Below are 20329 nucleotides of genomic sequence, written 5' to 3' on the forward strand. Positions count from 1 at the left end.
CCATCGAGGTGGGGGTTGGGATAGCAGGCCGCCTGCTGCTTGTGTTGATCGAACACATTTACAAAACAAAAGACACTGACGGAGAGGTGCAAAGGGATTTAAGGTGGCCAAGGATTACGAGTTGTTTCGTAGGCTTCAGGGATTCTAGTGTTAATTCAGGTATCTCCTAATTATGATTATGTTCACTCTGTTCACCAAGATAAGAAAGGCAGTGATTTAGCTACTTTTTTTGACCTGATTAAACTGGAAAGATGCCACTTTTGGTACTTTTGTGCCTGTCATGTATCTTGCTGTGGTTATTCAAGGAGGCTGGGATGAGAATCAGCACCTCCAAATTCGAGACCATGATCCTCAGCTGGAAAAGGGTAGAGTGCCCTCTCAGGGTTGGGGAGAGATCCTGCCCCAAGTGGAAGAGTTCAAGTATCTCGGGTCTTGTTCACAAGTGAGGGAAGAATGGAGTGTGAGATCCATTGGCGGATCGGTGCGGCATCCGGTGATGCGGCTCTGCATCAGTCTGTCGTGGTGAAAAGGAGCTGAGTCGTAAGGCAAAGCTCTCAATTTACCAGTCGATCTACGCTCCTATCTTCACCTATGGTCATGAGCTATGGGTAGTGACCGAAAGAGCGAGATCGCGAATACAAGCTGCTGAAATGAGTTTCCTTCGCAGGGTGTCTTGGCTTTCCCTTAAAGATAGGGTGAGAAGCTCAGTCATCTGGGAGGGGCTCAGAGTAGAGCCGCTGCTCCTCCGCATCGAGAGGAGTCAGATGAGGTGGCTCGGGCATCTGATCAGGATGCTCCCTGGACGCCTCCCTGGTGAGGTGTTCGGCACGCCCAACCGGGAGGAGGCCCTGGGAAGACCCAGGACATGCTGGAGGGATTATGTCTCCCGGCTGGCCTGGGAACACCTTGGGATTCTCCTTGAAGAGCTGGAAGAAGTGGACGGGAGAGGAAAGTCTGGGCCTCTCTGTTCAAGCTGCTGCCCCTGCGACCCGACCTTGGATAAGCGGAAGAGGATGGATGGATAGATGTGCTTGATGGAAAATTTTAAGTTGAATAATTGTATGGTTTGCATATGGACCTCGAGTGAATTGTCTGCATTGCTGTCTTCCACTTCTTTTCTGAGATGTTCAGTGAGAGATCCTTTTCCCACTGTACTCTGGGGTCTTTGAAAGGAAGGGACTGTAAATTGTTTTATACATTATGGAAATGCTGTCTGAATCCTCAGGACTGATCAATATTAGAGGTAGGTGGGAGGTGAGGGATGTCAGGCAGGTTTTGTATAACAAAGTTTCTAATTTGGAGGTAGTGAAAGAAATGTGTTGCTGGAAAGTTAAATTTGGAGTGTAATTGTTCAAAGGATGTGAAGACGTTGTCTATGTACAGATCTCTACTTTCTTAGAAGGTTGGCGTCCTTCAACATCTGCAATAAGATGCTGCAGATGTTCTGCCAGACGGTTGTGGCGAGTGCCCTCTTCTACGCGGTGGTGTGCTGGGGAGGCAGCATAAAGATGAAAGACGCCTCACGCCTGGACAAACTTGTTAAGAAGGCAGGCTCTATTGTAGGAGTAAAGTTGGACAGTTTAACATCTGTGGCAGAGCGACGGGCATTAAGCAGACTCCTGTCAATCATGAAGAGTCTACTGCATCCACTTAACAGTGTCATCTCCAGACAGAGGAGTAGCTTCAGCGACAGACTTTGTCACCGTCCTGCTCCACTGACGGACTGAGGAGATCGTTCCTCCCCACACTATGCGACTCTTCAATTCCACCCGGGAGTAAATGCTAACATTACTCAAAGTTATTGTCTGCTTTTACATGCATTTTATTACTATTTAATTTAATATTGTTTTTTGTATCAGTATACTGCTGCTGGATTATGTGAATTTCCCCTTGGGATTAATAAAGTATCTATCTATCTATCTATCTATCTATCTATCTATCTATCTATCTATCTATCTATCTATCTATCTATCTATCTATCTATCTATCTCAGATTGTCTAAAGACTGTGGTTGAACCCCTGCTCATGAAAAACAATCTTGACTCTTCTGATTTTTGCAACTTTTAATATTTTCAGCATTTAAATGACTATTTAAATAAACATTCAGTCATGTTTTAGAACAAATCAGAAATTGTACTGGTTAAAGTAATACATAACCTGCGGGTTATTATGGATACAGGCCAGATATCTATTCTTGTTCTACGAGACCTGAGTGCAGCATTTGACACCATAGATCACTATATTCTTGTAAATCATCTTAGTCAATAGATGGATCTCTCTGGCAGTGTCTTAAATTGGTTTCACACTTAGTAACAGATGTAAAATTTCTTCTTTGTTGGGGTGATTGTAGTTCAGGGATCCATGATATTTATGCAGTGTTCTTTTGCTGGCCCATTGTTATTTTCAATCTACATACATGCTCCCAGGTTATCTTGAAACACAAGGTGAAGTACCACAGTAATGCAGATTAGATGCAGCTTTAGTTATCTACAGCATTTGATGACCCTGATACTCTGGGCCCTCTGATTCTATGTCTTAATTTTGTTTTGAATGGAATAGTAGTAATTTCCTCAAGCTAGAAATGGAAAAACAGAAATCTAAGTTGGTGGCAGAAATGGAATTTGTAAGGGTCCTAGAAATAAACTTGGATTTAGGGTTAATAGTCAAGAATTTAGGTGTAAGCATCAGCTCTGACCTAAACTTTAAATCACATATTAACCAGATCACAAGGAACATTGTAGAAGTTAGACCTCAAGATGCTGAGAATTTAATCCATTTTTTTAGTTGAATAGTTTACTGTCATGCACAACCAAACAATATTGCCTAAGGAAGATATGAATTAGTTACAGTTAGTGCATGATGCAATAACAAGAATCTTAACCAGGAAAATAAAATAAAATCTGAACATATCTCACTTGTCTAACCATTGTTACATTGGTTAACCATGTCCAATTGAACTGAATTTTAAATACTGTTATGTGATGATATTTTAGTGCCTGCTACCTACATTCCAACTCGCAACCTTAGATTTTCTAGTAGTGGTACCATAAAATTGGTGAGGCTGCCTTTTTCTGGTATGCCCCAAAAATATGGAGTCCTTTATCAATAGAGATATGCCAGCTGCTAAAAATACATATTTTGAAACTTAAAACTGATTATATACATAAGGTCTCTACTTCTCTATTAGTTATATATCTACATAAATTATACAAGTGCTTATTGATTTATTTTTATATGTTATTCTTATCTAATTTTCTATTTCTTGGACATCCTTGAGTGACATTCAAATCAAGTCAAATCAAATTGGGGAGCCTGCACTGGTACAGTGCATTGCTGCACCCAAAACACTACGAAACAACTCGAAATCCTGGTTTGCAACCCCCAGGCCAACACACAGTCCGGTCCCACTCTCCGGAAATGACCCATCTATCTGCCCCAGCCAGGTGTTATGTGGGTGGCCCCTTGGCCTGGTCCAGCCACATGGGTCCGCAACAATGAGAATCTTATGAGCCAGATCACCCTCTGGGAAACGCGGTACATGGCGTAGTGCAGTAACTGACGCTCCCTCACAATGCAGGAAATGTGCCTCATTCGGGACTCTATGAGCAACACAAAGTCACACCAGCGGTACCCAAGGATTTTGGGAGAGCGAGTACTGAAGGAGCTAATCTTCATCTCAGGTCACTGGATAGCGTCCATGTCTTGCAACCATATTTCAAAACAGGAAGCACCAGGACTCTAAAGACTTGGACCATCGTCCTTTTGCATAGATATCGGGAACCACACACCCCTTTCTAGTGACCTCATGACCCCCATGCTATCCTATATCCACTGGACCCCACGACCTTGCCCAACACCCAGTCCATACAAGCATTGAACAGAGTAGGAGCAGGAAAACACCCCAGATGAACCCCAGAATCAATTGGGAAAATGCAGAGGTCCTGCCCCCACTCTGCACAGCACTCACAGTGTCAGTGTACAGGTCAGCCATGATATCCATGAACGACATTCACTGTATGAAAAGGTGCTACAAAAATAAAAATGTAGTTATTGTTGAAGAAGTAATGTTCTAATGGCTCTTAACATTGCTGCATTAACTGGATGTACACACATGGGAGATGCATGAGCCCAATTGTAAATATCACTTCACAATGATTGAGGAACATAATATTTGTCAGTGGGCACTATCTCAAGGGTAGATGGCAAAGACTGAGAAAATAATATGTTTGAAAGGTAGAAAGGTTGGTAAAGGTAGCAGCCAAAAACTTATCAGGAGGCAATATGTTCTCAGACTTTAAAACAACCTGAATGAATTTAAACTGCCTGCAACAAGAATAATCCATTCCTCCATTTTCAAATCCATCTATCTTAAGCAGGGTCACAGAGAATTTGGAATCTATCCCAGCAGGCATCAGGTGCTTAAAGAGGACTAGTTTTATCGTTTTTCCACCTACATTTTATAGTCACAGTGACTGAAAACAGAGCTGAACTATTCATAGCTTGCCTAGCATTTAGACATTTTGTAGTTTTGATATACTTTCAATTTTTTGATCAGTGTAGATGACAAATGAAAGATTGCCTTCCTCAAGTCACAAGTGCCATTCTTCTAATGCTAGTTTTATAGCCAGAAATTTAGCAATCCTCCACATCATATTTTCTACACATGGATGGAATTTGCTCATATCTGGGAGGTTTTGGAATAAAAATTGGACCCACAATAATATTGGACACAACTTCACATAGTAAGGATTCTCTGGGAGAGTTAGGAAAGAACTCTTTTAGTAGTTCAAAAATTGTCCAAATACTTTTAATATATTACTTTTTATATATAAATCTCCAATAGTAATTAGCAAAGCTAGTGCCAGTATTCAGGTTTGCATAGTCAATAAAGTTTCTATATTGGTAGGGTCCTTCTCTTACACCACTGTGTTTATGAAATGGGAGTGACTGAAGAGACTTATGCTTAGTAACTACATCTTTAAAAGCTTATCATAAGGTGGTAGAGCATCCAACACATAATGGTGATTCATGGATGAAAGTATATTTTGTACAAAATAGTCTTTGCAGCATTGACTCCAACTTGTGGCTTCTGGATTTGACCAGGCTATTGAAGCATTATGTTCCTTGAGCCATTGGAATTACAGTACGAGATGAAGCATTAAGCACTGGATGACAAAAAAAATGAAACAAGCTTTTGCATACCAGACCAACTTGTAACTGAGTGGCAGAAGGTAGTGTGTTCTGTAAATTCGAAAAAGATCCTATTTGCCATCCTTGTTGCCACATTCTTTGATGTTGACATCACTGGGGCTGCCCTCATATGGTTTGAGTCCTCTCCATTAGGCAGATTGTACTGTGTGTTTTGGCAGGAATCCCCATACACACCTGAATCCATGAGCACAAAGCAATCTGCTATAGCAATTCATGCAAGAATAATTCAACAACTGTTTCAAAGGATTTGACTGCAATTACCCATTCCAGCAACCCTTATGTCAGGTGGGATTCCTAATTTTCCTGGAGCTTATGTTATAAGGTCAATGTGTGTCCTGAGCCCCACCATTTTTCAATTATCCTTCTTCTTCACACCTTCAGATTAATGGTTGTCTTTCAAACTCCGTAAAAACAGCAATATGGATGATAAAACATTTAATGTCTTCTCCTGTGGCTGAATCCTTTAGTCATTTGTTGGAAGGATGCCATAATATCACAAACTTGCTCTTGCAGTGAAGTCACATCTTTCTGCACTTCTCAGTATAAACCCTCTTCACATTAGGGTCACTCATTGTTCAAGGTCTGTATGACTGGGAAAGGCTGAGAAGAAGAGAATTTCAAAATGGACTGAAGAAAGAGAGAATTGTAATTAAACATTTAGGCTGGGAGAGAAAACCAAAAGAGACAAAAATCACCAGATGACCAAACACGCTAATCAACACTCAGAAAAACTAACTAAGTTTGGAACTCACAACTCAGAAAGAAAAGATTAGAAACACCTTAATAATGGTATAGGAATATACAGAAACTAGGAATACTGGTAGCAATGTCTCGCAGACTTTTTTCAAATTTCTTAATGTTAAGAACTGTGTTCCAATGGTAGCTTGTTAATGTTTTCCCTTAATGTCACAAGTCCTCTTTATTTCTCTTTTGTAAACATTTTCATAAAATTATTCATAAACATTATTCATAAACATCACAGTTTGCAGGTTTAATTCAAAATACCTGTATTATTCCATTTGTATTGGGCATGTGGCCCTTTCTAAAATAAAATATAGTTTTATGCTTTTATAGAAGGAAACTACAATGGCTGAGAGTGACCAGTGCTGATGCTTTTACAGAAAAGTTAATTAGATATACAGTTAGACAGAAAGGCCCACAAACAAACAGCAACTGAAAGTAAAGCCGCTGCAGTAAAGGCCTGGCAGAGCATTAAAAGGAGGAAACCCAGCATCTGGTGATGTCCAGGAGTTCAAGACTTCAAGCTGGCATTGCCAGCAAAGGGTTTTCAACCAAGTATTAGAAATGAACGTTTTATTTCCAGTTATTTAATTTGTCCAATTACTTTTGAGCCCCTGAATATAAAGGGATTGTGTTAAAAAAATGCTTTAGTTGCCTCACATTGTTATGCAATCGTTTTCTTCAACCCACTGAATTAAAGCTGAACGTCTGCACTTCAACTGCATCGGAGTTGTTTCATTTCAAATTCATTGTGGTAATGTACAGAACCAAAATTAGAAAAATATTTATGGACCGAACTGTAAAATAACAGAATGTGTGTAATGTCTTTATATCTTTACAGAAGGGAACAACTAAGCTACACCTGGCATTATAAATGTATTGTGGACTGTGGAAGCTAGAAGGACTTCAATGAATCATTGAACCTAACATATATTGAAGTCCACGTGGATCCAGATTGGACAGAGGAGACACTAAAGACCATGAGTAACTTTATAAAATTCTCCTCAAGTAAAGTTGACATCATAGTGGACTGCGGTGGTGCAAATGAAATTAATGAAAGATTTGTTCACTTCTTGTCAGACTGCCTAAATATGATATCTTCAATACGGTAATGGACCTGATATTTTTATGGTGGTCTCAATACTCTTCTCTTTCTCTTCATTATAGATTCATTAGATCTCACTGTATTCTTTTCAGTGTTGCTCTCTAGTTGTGTGACTGGCAGTATTGTGACCATCACGTGTCATGTTCTCCCTCCAACACTCACCAGATGTTTTCTTGTTCCAGATGCACTCGTGTTGTTCATGTAGTTCCTGCTCCCCAATTTATTTCAGGATGTCTCCCTTCCATTTTGATGTGAGCTGTCATGATTTTGCCCCCATTTTAATTTCTTACACAGATGATTCCAGTAAAAGACAAAACACAGTTGAGCAGGTTGATGAGTAACATCATTAGCATCTTTTATTAAAATGAAACACAGAAAGGAAAGAGGAAGAAAAAAATATTGTAGGTAACAGAGATATAAGATATGTAGTTCTATTAGGGACTCTTCCTTTTAGATTTTATTTTCTTTATTTGTCTTGTATTTCCTAATTTTCATACCATTTACATTTTCTCTCTGTAATTGTAATTCTTTCTTCTACTTGTTGTAATACACTTTGAGCTACCTCTTCTGTGTGAATATGTGATATAAAAAATCTTTTTAATTGTCCTAATTGCATTTCGTTCTTTTAGTTTTCTAGAAGGATTTAATGAAAAAAACTTTTGGGCCATGTGCGTTTATTCAAGCAGTATGAAGACATGAAAGGACACAGCAGCCTTCCACGACTCATCTCTTTATTTGAACCTTTTCCAAATGATGTGCTTTTGACAAATATTGAGAGGACTGACTTCAGTTTTCTTACACGATATCGTCAGGACAACATCACTGTTTCATGGCACAAAGAAGCTTTACAACAACTTCGGTTATGCATATTCAGAAGTCTTTGGGGGTTGTAAGGTATGTCTCCTTACTGATCAATAAGCTTTGGACAGACTAAAACAGGGATGGACAGCTTTGCGCCGTCATAGATATGCAGGGATTGAAGAGATCACTTACTTCAATGTCTTTTGCATCAGAACGTTTTTCCAAAATCCAAAACAATTAAGTGAACCAGTCTGTTCTGGTAAAGCGTTTATGTTTTGCTGCTTACTTGCATTTATCTTGCAGAATAAGAGTGCTCATAATGCTGATTTTATCAGCTATTGATTGGATTGGCAGTAGCACTCTTGAAGGAGGAGCTTTGGGTGTGGCCCTAGGTCCTTGCACCAATCAGAATAAATAGCGCTGTTTTCAAATGTGAATGATGGGAGTTATCAGGAGAACAGTTTTCCTGGACCTGATTGTCCACAACAGAAAAATTCACTTACTAGTAGCAGCACCTCGACTGTACTTTCAGGCAACTTGTGGCATTTTTGAGATGTTTCATCACCAAGTCAGAAGATTTAGATCATGGGCTTCCAAGTGAGCTTATTTGAGTTTTGATGTAGCACGTTAATTGACCATTTCTCTATTCTTCAAATTGTACAATAATCTGAGTCAGCTGCAACAAGCAAAACCTGTTCATTTTCATGATTTTAGGAAGTAAGGACATTCGCAGCTTGGGATGCTGTAGAATATCTGCGTTAACACTGTCCGGTCTTCCACCAGCAGAATTACTGTTAAAAAGGATGTATCATAATGTTATTGCGTAATTTATGTCTGAGTGATGGGCTATGCAATAGGACAAGATTAGTTGTATTCAAAATTGGTCGAACAATTCCAACATGTAAAAGTTTAATAGGTGAGAAGAAAGGTAATGTAGTACATCTTCCATGGAAAACATCAAAGGAGATCTTGATATGCTATTCGATTAAAATGTTTACAGCTTCCCGTTAGAACAGCTTTTGCTACGACAATTAATAAATCACAGGGACAAACATTAGAAAAAGTCAGTTTATTTATTACAGAGTAAGCGATATTCACTCACGGGCAGTTATACGTTGCATTGTCATGATGTGACTCCAAACACGGAATCAAAATTCAAAGCGATATTAATGAAAAGTTAATTCCAAATATTGTTTTACTGCAGTTTTACAGTAAAAGTGTAAGTTTAAAAGTATTTGCGTGTTAATTTCAAAGTCAAACAGAACAAAACGTATAATGCAACAAATACTTCTAACGCAACATGAAACATAATTTTCTTTCAATTTATTACATTTTACTATTTTAAACTATGGTTAATTACTGCTGTAAACTGAAATAGTTAGGTCTGTTATGCATATGTAACAATTCCCATGAAAATAACAATCAGTTTAAATTATACATCCGCTTCCCCATACGTGAGTGGCAGAGCCACAAAGTGACTAGCACATAACGCCTGCACGGGGTTGGGAAGCGAAATGAGCAGGGGTAGTGCCCCTTGTGTGTGTATATATATATATGTGTAACTATTTATAATTTTATAATTGAAAATGTGTTTTAGAATTGTGCTATATTGTAAAAGTGCTGGAAGAAAAATCATGAGAACAACACAATAATAAACCGAGTCATAAAATAAATTGTACATATTTGTGTTTTAAGAACATTTAAAGTTTACTTAAAAAGTTAAGAATTGATTGTGAGGCACAGCAATTTTGAGTTAGCTCTGACTATCATTTGCAAAGTTTTTAGCTTATATACCATTAGAAAGAAATATGACTCTAGCTAATATATGACTTTTCATATGTAACCTCAGAGATTATGCACTGTTTAACTAGCATGGGCTTTATAATAAAACATCAGGAGCTAAGGAGCTTTCTTAGTGTATGTTACCTAAATTATATTTCATATGCAATCTTAGTGTACGTTTCAGAATTAAACCTAAGAGGCTAGGCAGCTTAACTTAACATGTGTCACAATTCATTCAAAGTCTAACTGTTAAAGAACATTCACCAATTATGAATATTCAGACCATCAATCTCAGAGGCTGAGTTTCAAGTAAAAGGACTTTACCTTTTCAGCATTAATACTGATAATAATGCAAAACAGTCAAAGATCAGACCTCGCTACAATAATTGACCATTTATTTTGCAACAAAATCAAAACAGGATACAGCAACAAAATAATATAATTACAAATATAATGTAACGGATAATGGCTATAAAAATATAGAAATGCAACCTTGGAGTATAACCTGGAATCTTCCAAATTGTTCATTGTGAGCAGACTTCTCGTGCACTGTTCTAGGATAGGATAGGATAGGGTAGGGTAGGAAGCCTTTATCATCATAGTACCAGTACAATGAAATTGTAAAAGCTACATCTGTATATGGTATAAGTACAGTAAACAATGATGAACAAATAATATAAAAACACTTATCCTATAACTAATAAATATTATCCATCCATCCATCCATCCATTTTCTAACCCGCTGAATCGAATATAGGGTCACGGGGTCTGCTGGAGCCAATCCCAGCCAACACAGGGCACAAGGCAGGAACCAATCACAGGCAGGGTGCCAACCCACCGCAGGACACACACAAACACACCCACACACCAAGCACACACTAGGGCCAATTTAGAATCGCCAATCCACCTAACCTGCATGTCTTTGGATTGTGGGAGGAAACCGAGCACCCTGAGGAAACCCACGCAGACACGGGAGAACATGCAAACTCCACGCAGGGAGGACCCAGGAAGCGAACCCAGACAGGTTCTCCTAACTGCGAGGCAGCAGCGCTACCACTGCGCCACCGTGCCGCCCTAATAAATATTATACATTAATAAATAAGAGGAAAAATAATACAGTTCTATGCATTTTTGAATTCTGATTGTGAAAGGATTGAAACTATCTGCAAATCTTTTATTTTAATTTTAATTCTCTTGTGCTGCCTGCAGTAGTGTGAACAGTGAGTGGCCAAGATGGGAAGGGTCTTCAATGATTGTCCTGGCTCTACAAAGGTATTGGGCACTGGAGATATCTTCAAGGGAGGGCAGAGAGCAGCCAATGATTTTCTCTGTCATGGATATTGCCCTCTGGAAAGCCTTCCTGTCTGCTTCTATACAGCCTACATACCATGATGTAATACATTATGGGAAAACACTCTCAATGGTTGAACAGTAGAATTTCAATAGCAGCTTCCCCTTCATTTCCACTTTCCAGACAAGTCTCAGGAAATGTAGTCGCTGACATCTACAATCAGGTTGATTATGGTGGGTCAATTAATAAAAATATTTTCATGTTCATACTCACTCCAAGATCGTACAAAGCCTCACCTGTAGAAAGTTGGGGAACCATAGGTTTTAACGTTTCTAATGAAAAATATCTCAAGGTGTTAGGCCTGTTTTGTCAGGGGTACCCCTTATCAAAAATAACGCTTAGCAGTAAAACAGAAGGTCATTTTATCCAGTCTCTGTCTTTTAGGCAACATGTTTTATGGTCAAAATCAATTCTGCAGTCGGTAAGCACAATGCCGATGTTTCCACTCATTGTAGTCATTATGTTCAAAAACAGATCCCTCAATAAAAAAAAAAAATTCTCTATAGTTGTATCTAGTTTGGCCATTGTCATGGATTCAGTAAAAGCATACTCATCATAACAAGTAAATCACAGCATTATAAAAGAAAGTCAGTCTATATACCAAAAAAAACATTCAATTGTCTCAAAATATTCAAGCTATCAGCACTTAACCTTTGCTGTTACAGAAATAACCTTACAAACTAAATATCAATCTTTTCCCCTTAGAAGGAATGTGGAGCAAGAGGGTATCAGTCAGTGAAAACTCCTGAATCCAGTCCCATTAACTATTACAACTTGGCACGAGCTGAATGTTCTAGTTGTCCACAGAGAACACAAATATATCCAGGAGAAAACAGAGTGGTGTGGAGGTTCTTAGTTAAAGAGCCGTGCTCTGTGCAGGTTCCTGTAGAATATTTTAAAGTATTTCCTTTCTTATTTCAGTCTTGAACTGGAGCCTAGACAGGCATTCTCGATCCCCTTTTCATCATGAATGTAATAAAATACCAGAATCCTCTAGAGAACATCTCTCAGCCAGCATAGAAAGCAGAAGTCAAAGAAAAACCCACAGTCTGGACTGGTAAATTCCTAATTATTTCTGGAAATACAAAACAGTCAAGCTGCACATTCCCTTTCCCAATTGCTTTAATTACAGAATACTGTTCAATTATGTGCAGTCTTGGGATTTACATTATTTAGAAAATAAATTTGTATTTCACTTCATCTAAAACTAACAGGTTATTTTCAAAAGTTACAATTACCTTAAAATACATCTATTATTACCTCTCAACTTTTAATCTTAACGCTAAACAGTTTCTATATTCATATCCCAGCTATTTTTCTTTAAGCTAATATTTTACTAATGATATTGACACATACATTTCTACCTATGGCTTCAGAATTTAACAAGTGTCCAGAAAGTTTAATTTGACCATCAAATTACAGAAAATAAAGCTAAACCCTATTATCAGCTATGTAGTCATTCAAATATTAACATTCTAATTCACATTTAAGATATTCAAATTACTTGTGAACAAGGAGAAGGGAAAAGAAATCAACATCTCACACTTTATTAAATGTCTTATAATAAAATAATCTAAACTCTTACTTTTTATTTAAAAATGCTCTCATGGTAGTTAATGCATCACACCATTCCATACTAGTCCTTAAAAGAAAATATTCTGATATATAAAATTAAGATATACTTAATAATATTGATTTCTTTTACCCATGCCCTCCTGTTAAGGCTAGTTGTTGATGCACACTTTTTCGTTGATGTCATCCTGAGATGCTTCTTGCAGCTTTTCCAGAGTGCTGATCTGTAGAAAAGCACAGTCTACCCTTTTGTTAGTTAACCCCTTTTGTACAGTATATCTTAGTATACTGTAGAACACTACCTGGACTGGAAGCCAGTGCTTGTTACCAACTTTCTTGTTTTTTTTTTTTTTTTTTTTACATTAATTTAAATATTACTATGAGGACTTTCTTCCATTTGAGTATGGAAAAGGTACACACATTTATACTAAATCTGAAAATGTTTCATTGGACATAATCATATTCAATTTATAAGTTTTATTTTCAAAACATATTATTTATGCACACCTTTATCAATTACCTTATCATTTCAAACACCACATATTTCCACACAATGTCTTTAAGCAAACAAATTACCAAACTCACTTAAATTCCTTCAGAAATACTTCACTCACAGAGATCTTTCACCTTGCACAACATACTTCAAACTGACTTGAACTGTAACACATTATACAAACTCAAGTTTTATTATTGTTTTTATTTAGCATCTATAATTTAAAGCATTTACACACTGTTTTCCTCTCATTGCTTACATTTATTTTACACCTCACAAATAATATGCAAGTTTGAACCTTCATTTCCTGTTAGTGGGCAACAGTGCCAACAACTGCGTCACCATATCACCCCTACTTCAATCACCTAACAACTGATGGAAAGCATTTAAAATATTGTCCATAACACGTATGCACCTTCACATACACACAAATACCAGCAGCATTTTATCTTTAAAAGAAATTGTCTCCTTTATATTTTATAATTATCAAAGAACATTTTTCCTAAGACTTGATCACGGTCTGAAGGAAAGATGTGTTATACATAGAAACATTTTTATAAGCAAACTGGAGACATTTTAATTTTTTTTTAAAGGAGCGGAGGGGTTTGAGCGTGTGAGCTTATTCAGCGTAGTAGGACCAAGGCACATGTTGATCTTCTTTTTCTTTCAGTATATGTGCCTTCCCTGTTTATTTATATAAATATCTAGTGACTTCTCTGTCTGTCTGTCTGTGTGTTATGGATCTTAAAAACAACAGTTATAAGGACACTTGTTCATGTTAATTGCAGAGTCAATTGTTAAAAATATTTTAAAAGGAGCATCCCACATGAAAATATAACGATCTCACTAACTGACAGTGCATACCAGTTTATAAATTTTATGTCCATTTGAGGTTAAAAAGAAAAGACATTAAATCATATATCAATCGACACACTGCACGCAGGCAAGCGGGCAGTGAGAGTGGAAATAAAGATGCTAGATAGATTGTAAACAACAGGCAAAAATAGCGACCACTTGATAACAGTATTAGCTATAGTGAATGAAAGCATGAATTAATCAACAAAAATAACCACGATCGACATTTTAAACTTAAATATTTACTTAAGGAAAAAAAAGAAAGAAAAACACCCCTGCACGCAGAAAGCAGACGCTTGCAGGCGGGCAGCAGCGCGGCCATGGTTAAAAGAAAACAAAGTAACACTTTCTCCTGGCAGGGAATCAAACTCGAGACTCTGAGACACGGGAAGAATGCTGCACTCTGAGAAGCAAATCCACAGGAACTGATGTGTCGTTCTTGAACCTTTGGTGAAAGTGTTTATTTGATCTTTGGAAATCAGGCTTCACACATTCTATAGTTTATGCATACACGTCATCTACTACTAGAATAGAAAAACATTTCTGTTTTAACAATGTGTTTACACAGACACACTGTAGAAACGGAACACACATGAAATGCATGTGTTCCAAATAACGATCTATTATTTCCACTCTAAAACTCCAGCAGTTGAGTCACTCCCAGATAATCAAACAAGGCATGAGCTGGGAAAACTTAGTGAACGCTCTGACGGTATTGGATGGAATAGCCAGCTGCTTTCTGCTTCTCTTAATCGGCACATTTAGAAGACAAAGGACGCTGGTGGAGAAGTGAGAATGGTTTTAAGATGGGCTGGATCTACGAGTCTTTTATAGACTCTGGTAATTCTAGTGTTAATGCATTTCATCATGAAAATTACAGTATATCAAGTATACAATACAATACAGTTTATTTTTTGTATAGCCCAAAATCACACAAGAAGTGCTGCAATAGGCTTTAACAGGCCCTGCCTCTTGACAGCCCCCAGCCTTGACTCTCTAAGAAGACAAGAAAAACTCCCAAAAAAAAAACCTTGTAGAGAAAATGGAAGAAACCTCAGGAAAGGCAGTTCAAAGAGAGACCCCTTTCCAGGTAGGTTGGGAGTGCAGTGGCTGTCAAAAGAAAGGGGTCAATACAACACAATACACAGAACAGAACAAATCCTCAATACAGCCATCAAGCTGTCTCCCCATTTGGCCATTCCACAGTTGAGACAGTGCTGGGCAAGCCAATCTGATGAAAGGACCCTCTTTCCCATGATTACTGCGATCCTCCATCAGGGATGACTTTACCATAGGCAGGCAAAACAAACTGGCAGATGGGCCGTGGCACCAATTGCCACATTTGGGTACCGAGAACAGAAACAGAATAGGTGAGGGTTAGTATTCAATTCTAACTGTCATGTTACTTATGTTTTAGTGCTAATGACTGACAACAGAGATGCAGTCTGTACAGTTAACCAGCAGCTCTAGTCAGGATATGCTAAACTGAAGTTGTGAGTCTTCAGCCGAAATTTAAAAGCTGAGACCGAAGGGGCATCTCTTATACTAGCAGGCAGACCATTCCACAGTTTAGGGGCCCTATAACTAAAAGCTCAACCTCCCACTGTTATTTTATTAATCCTTGGAATCCTAAGCAGACAGGCATCTTGAGATCTTAATGTGCTCAGGTTTGTAAGTCATGATAAGTTCAGACAAGTGAGCGGACCTGGCCATTTAATGCTTTATATGTTAAAAGGAGGATTTTGAAATCTGCCCTAAACTTAACGGGAGCCAGTGTAAGGATTTAAGAACTGGAGTTATGTGTTCATATTTTCTTGTTCTTGTAATAATTCTTGCAGCCACATTTTGGATTAACTGGAGGCTGAATAAAGAACAGTTTGAACAGCCAGTGAACACCGCATTGCAGTAGTCAATCCTACTAGAGATAAATGCATGAATTAATTTCTCAGAATCCTTTTTATTTAGAAAGCGCCTTAATTTCCTAACATTTTTAAGATGGAAGAAACATGATTTGGATAACTAATGAAGAATAACTAACTGTAATATGTGCTTTAAGACATGTTAGAGTCAAAGATAACTACGAGATTGCGGGCTGATTCAGTAAAATTAATGGAGATTCCAACTGAGTTAAATGATGACAAAATATTGCTGTGATCAGCGTCATTCCCTCCAACAATTAACATCTCTGTTTTATCGGTATTTAAAGACAAGTAGTTCTCATTCATCCACTCCTTTAATTCACTAACACAACTAATTAAATACAACATCGGAGAAACTACACTTGATTTAAATGAAAGGTATAACTGGGTGTCATCTCCATACGAGTGAAAATAAACATTATGTTTCCTAATGAGAGATCCCAGTGGAAAAATGTAAAGTGAAAACAGTAAAGGTCCCAGTACTGAGCCCTGCGGGACACCATATTGAACTTCTGTGTATAATGATGGAGTCCTGTCAGCACATTTCTGTACATACTGGAATCGATTTGATAAATAAGAATTGAACCAAGCGAGCACGGGGCCTGTAAGCCCAACATCGTTTTCTAGCCTGTGCAGTAAAATAGAATGGTCAATGGTGTCAAATGCTGCACTTAAGTCTAAAAACATAATTACAGTGGAGTTTCCTTCATCAGAGGATAACAGAATGTCATTTACAACACACATTAGTGCCGTTTATGTACTATGACCAGTGCAGAAACCAAACTGGAATTTCTCAAATAAATTGTAATGCGTAAGGTGTGACTGAAGCTGACTGGTGACTACTTTTTCTAGTATTTTAGAGAGAAACGATAAATTTGAAATAGGCCTATAATTATTTAGTATGTGTGGGTCTAGGTCTGACTTATTGAGTACAGTGGAACCTCTAGATAAGATCATCTCTGTATACGAGAAATTCAATATAAGCTGAAAGTATGAGCGAAAAATTCAGATCTAAATCGAGCATTGGCTCGCGTGCGAGCCACAAGCCAGGCTGTGGTTATGCGTAACGCGTTTCCCGATCCCTCGACTTGGGGATTCACCCAAGCTGATGCTGCCAGCCCGTCAGCTCACTCAGTGTTCCTTGTTCTCCGTGAGCGTGAGGATCTACGCATCTGTGCGCTTGTGATTTCATTGTTTTGCTGTAGCAGTGAGATGAGGAGAGAGAGAGAGAGCGCGTGCGAGCAAGAGAGATAAGGAGAGAGAAATGCGCACGAGAGAGAAGAACCATCAGCTCAGTTATGCTCACATGACACTCAGCAGACAAAGTGTATCCATACTACTTGTATTGCAAGACATTGCTCGTTTTATCAAGTCAAAATGAATTAAAAAATTTAGCTCGTCTTGCAAAACACTCGTAAACCAAGTTACTTATAAACTGAGGTTCCACTTGTATATATTATTTATCAGTGTTATTTGATAGGAAAATTGATTTTTATGTTGATATTTTTGGGGGTCGGAACAGATTAACTGGATTTCCATTATTTTCAATGGGAAGTTTGTTCTAGATATGAGAAATTCGCTATACAAGCTCAGTGCTGGAACAATTAAACTCGTATCTCGAGGTTCCACTGTAATGGTTTAATGACTGACACTTTTAGTGCATCAGGTACTGTGCCATGCAATAATGAACTATTGATAATGTTTAGAATAGGCGCTGCAAGAACATCCATTGCACTTTTTACTAGTTTTGTTGGCACTGAATCAGGGAACAAGTAGTGGTTTTCATTTTAGAAATTAAAGTTAAGACTTCCTGCTCAGTTACAGGATTAAAATGCTTAAAGTGCTGAATGCGATGTGAAGCAGGGTCTGCTAAGATAGTATTTGGTTAGTACTGTGATGCTGAGATCTGGGATCTTATATTTTTAATTTTCTCATTGAAGAAGTTCATAAAGTCTGTACTGCTAATATCTGTTGGTATTTTGCACTGTTGATCTGAAATCCCATTTGTTAATTTAGCAACTGTTCTAAACAGTACCTGAGGATTTTATTATTGCTATCTATTATTGTAGAATAGTATTCTGAGTGAGCTTTAAAGAGAGCTTTTTTATATTTTTTAACACTCTCTGTCCATGCAATTTGAAAGACATGTAGCTTTGTTGTCCTCATGTACACACACATGAGTATACATCTTAGTATTCTAAAATGTTCAGATAGCTGCAATATCATGAATGTAATGTATTCTGTGTGGCAATCACTGCCTATGCTCTCCTGTTGCCGTGTTGCAGTATGGATTCACAATGCCCCACATGTTTATTTATTATTAGTGTACATTATTTAAATTAAGTTAACAATTGATCTGTAAAATGTAATTTATATACAGTACTTTAATGCATTTTAATATAAAAATAATATCTAGTGTACATCCTAGTATTCTAACAACACACAGCTCCAAGAGGATAGCACTTGTAAATTGAAATCTACATAGAAACCAGTAATAAATATGCACTCTCTTCTGATTCTTCCATTTGTGATGTCTTCTAAAAACACTAAAGCAGATATGAAAATTGGAACAGTTTGAACATTCCATGCACCATTGTATTGTTGCAGAATGTTACAAAATTCTCACCCAAATTGTTACAGATTGATTACAATCAAGTGAATTAAATGTGCAAACAATATGCAATTAATTTTGGTGCATTTGATAAAGCTTGTATCATAAGTTTGAATCTAAAAAGAAAGGGAAATGTCAGAAACAGTAGCACCGCTTAGATGCTGAAAAAGAGCAGAAACGTATGCATGATCTGAGGCTGGAGTGAAAATGTGTGTGGCTTTAAACCAAGTTTAGTTTTAATACATCTTGAAGTGAGTGAGGAAAGGGTGTATGCAACATTTATACATGAGGGCCCAGGGTGAATACTATTAGTCACCTGGGTAATTCTAGGAGAGTTTATAAAAAGTCACAGTAGTTTGTCCATACAGTTAAACTACCATAAGCAAACCAATTTCTAAAGAAGTCATACTATGACTTTCTGACTCTTTCTTTCTAATTGTATAATCTTATGTGATTACTGTAATTGAAATTGTCATTGGCTGAGTAGTCTCTGGCATACTTTTCTTGGGTTCAAGGAACTTTTGGTATCATTTTGATCAGTTAAAATTAATTATATTAGTTTTATAAAATGAACCTGAACCTGTACTTCATCTACAATCAAACCATTCATTAGTGCGCCTGGGTAGTGATATAGAGAGCTGTTGAATTTACTTCAGAAATTTGAAAAGTTACTAGTTTATGTTACCAATGGCATGTGTACTAGAAACACCAGAGACCACAGTTCTTATATGAGAACCATGGTCACATCCTCATGCTTGCATCTATAGAGTCGCCTACATTTCTCTCTCTGGTCGTGTTTTGTGCTGGGTTCTTACCATGGTTTTTGACTAAACACATGCAGTATCATTGCTGAACAGTAAGTGTCAATGTTCCTTTCAAGAGATATCACCATTAATTTTCTTGGCGTAAGAAACCTGCCCGTTTCAGCAATATACTAAAATTGAAAAAGTTGTACCCAACCTTTTACTGATGTTAAAAATCTTCTGCCACCACCCTGGATCTTTAGTTTGTATCTGGGATTTCCAATTCATACACTGAGTGAAACAGCAATCGTTTCTCTGGTTATTTCAGCATGGAAGGCCCTCACTTAGTGTTCAATCAATCAGGTGTCCAGCACAAGTAGTGATGGAATAAAACAAATGGTGTAGGAATTTTTGATGACTGTGTGTGAAAGATTGCAAGATATCAAAGCAAATCCACTTCCCATTGTTTCAACTGTACTGGACCCACATTTGACAGGAAAATGTTTCACTTCAGAAATTACATTAACTGAAGGGAAACAACATATCTCTCACAAGCCACAGAAAAGGCTGATATGAGTGCAGCCATAACCAACAATGAAGAAAGTGAACTTAAGATAACAGAACCTCCTGCAAAAGGCTAAAACCCAATGCAGGAGTTTGGTCATGCTGGGATTATTAAGATGACAAAAACATCAACAGTTTAGCATTGTTGCTATTTGAGCTACACTATTTGACCTATATCTCAGAGTCTTCTTCCAGATCAAGCTGAACAGTTGATATTGCTGATGTGGAACATTGACTTTTGCATTGGTAGAAGCTAAAAACACTGGTATCTCAAACCTAAACTGCATTATTTATGAATTATGATGAATGCCTCTGAGATCAAAAGAATTTTTGAAATTGGGGCCTCTTCTGGTAGAGTTGTAATTAAAATGTGGTGATAATCGCTAAATTATTATTATGTTATTATTATTATGTTAAATTATGATTAAATATAGGAGGTGGGTAGTGGGCACGGTCTAGGTCACATACATCCATTAATCCTTAAAGGGAACATTGTCGTCCTCTCACACCAAGTGACTTTGGGCTAATACTATGGAAAAATTCTGAAAATATTTATACATTGTTTTGCACTCAGTGCTGAT

General features: G+C 37.6%; 1 long non-coding RNA gene across 1 annotated transcript in view; it reads left to right on the forward strand.

The window, feature by feature from the left end:
• LOC120522464 overlaps positions 1–20329 on the forward strand; it is a 125586-nt gene that overhangs the window by 75403 nt on the left and 29854 nt on the right. Inside the window, exons 7-8 of the long non-coding RNA XR_005632391.1 lie at positions 6794–7060; positions 7687–7951. This is a non-coding gene — a long non-coding RNA (uncharacterized LOC120522464). The remainder of the gene's footprint in view (positions 1–6793; positions 7061–7686; positions 7952–20329) is intronic.

The sequence above is a fragment of the Polypterus senegalus genome, unplaced genomic scaffold (genome assembly GCF_016835505.1).
Source record: "Polypterus senegalus isolate Bchr_013 unplaced genomic scaffold, ASM1683550v1 scaffold_4960, whole genome shotgun sequence".
In the NCBI taxonomy this organism is placed as follows: Eukaryota; Metazoa; Chordata; class Cladistia; order Polypteriformes; family Polypteridae; genus Polypterus; species Polypterus senegalus.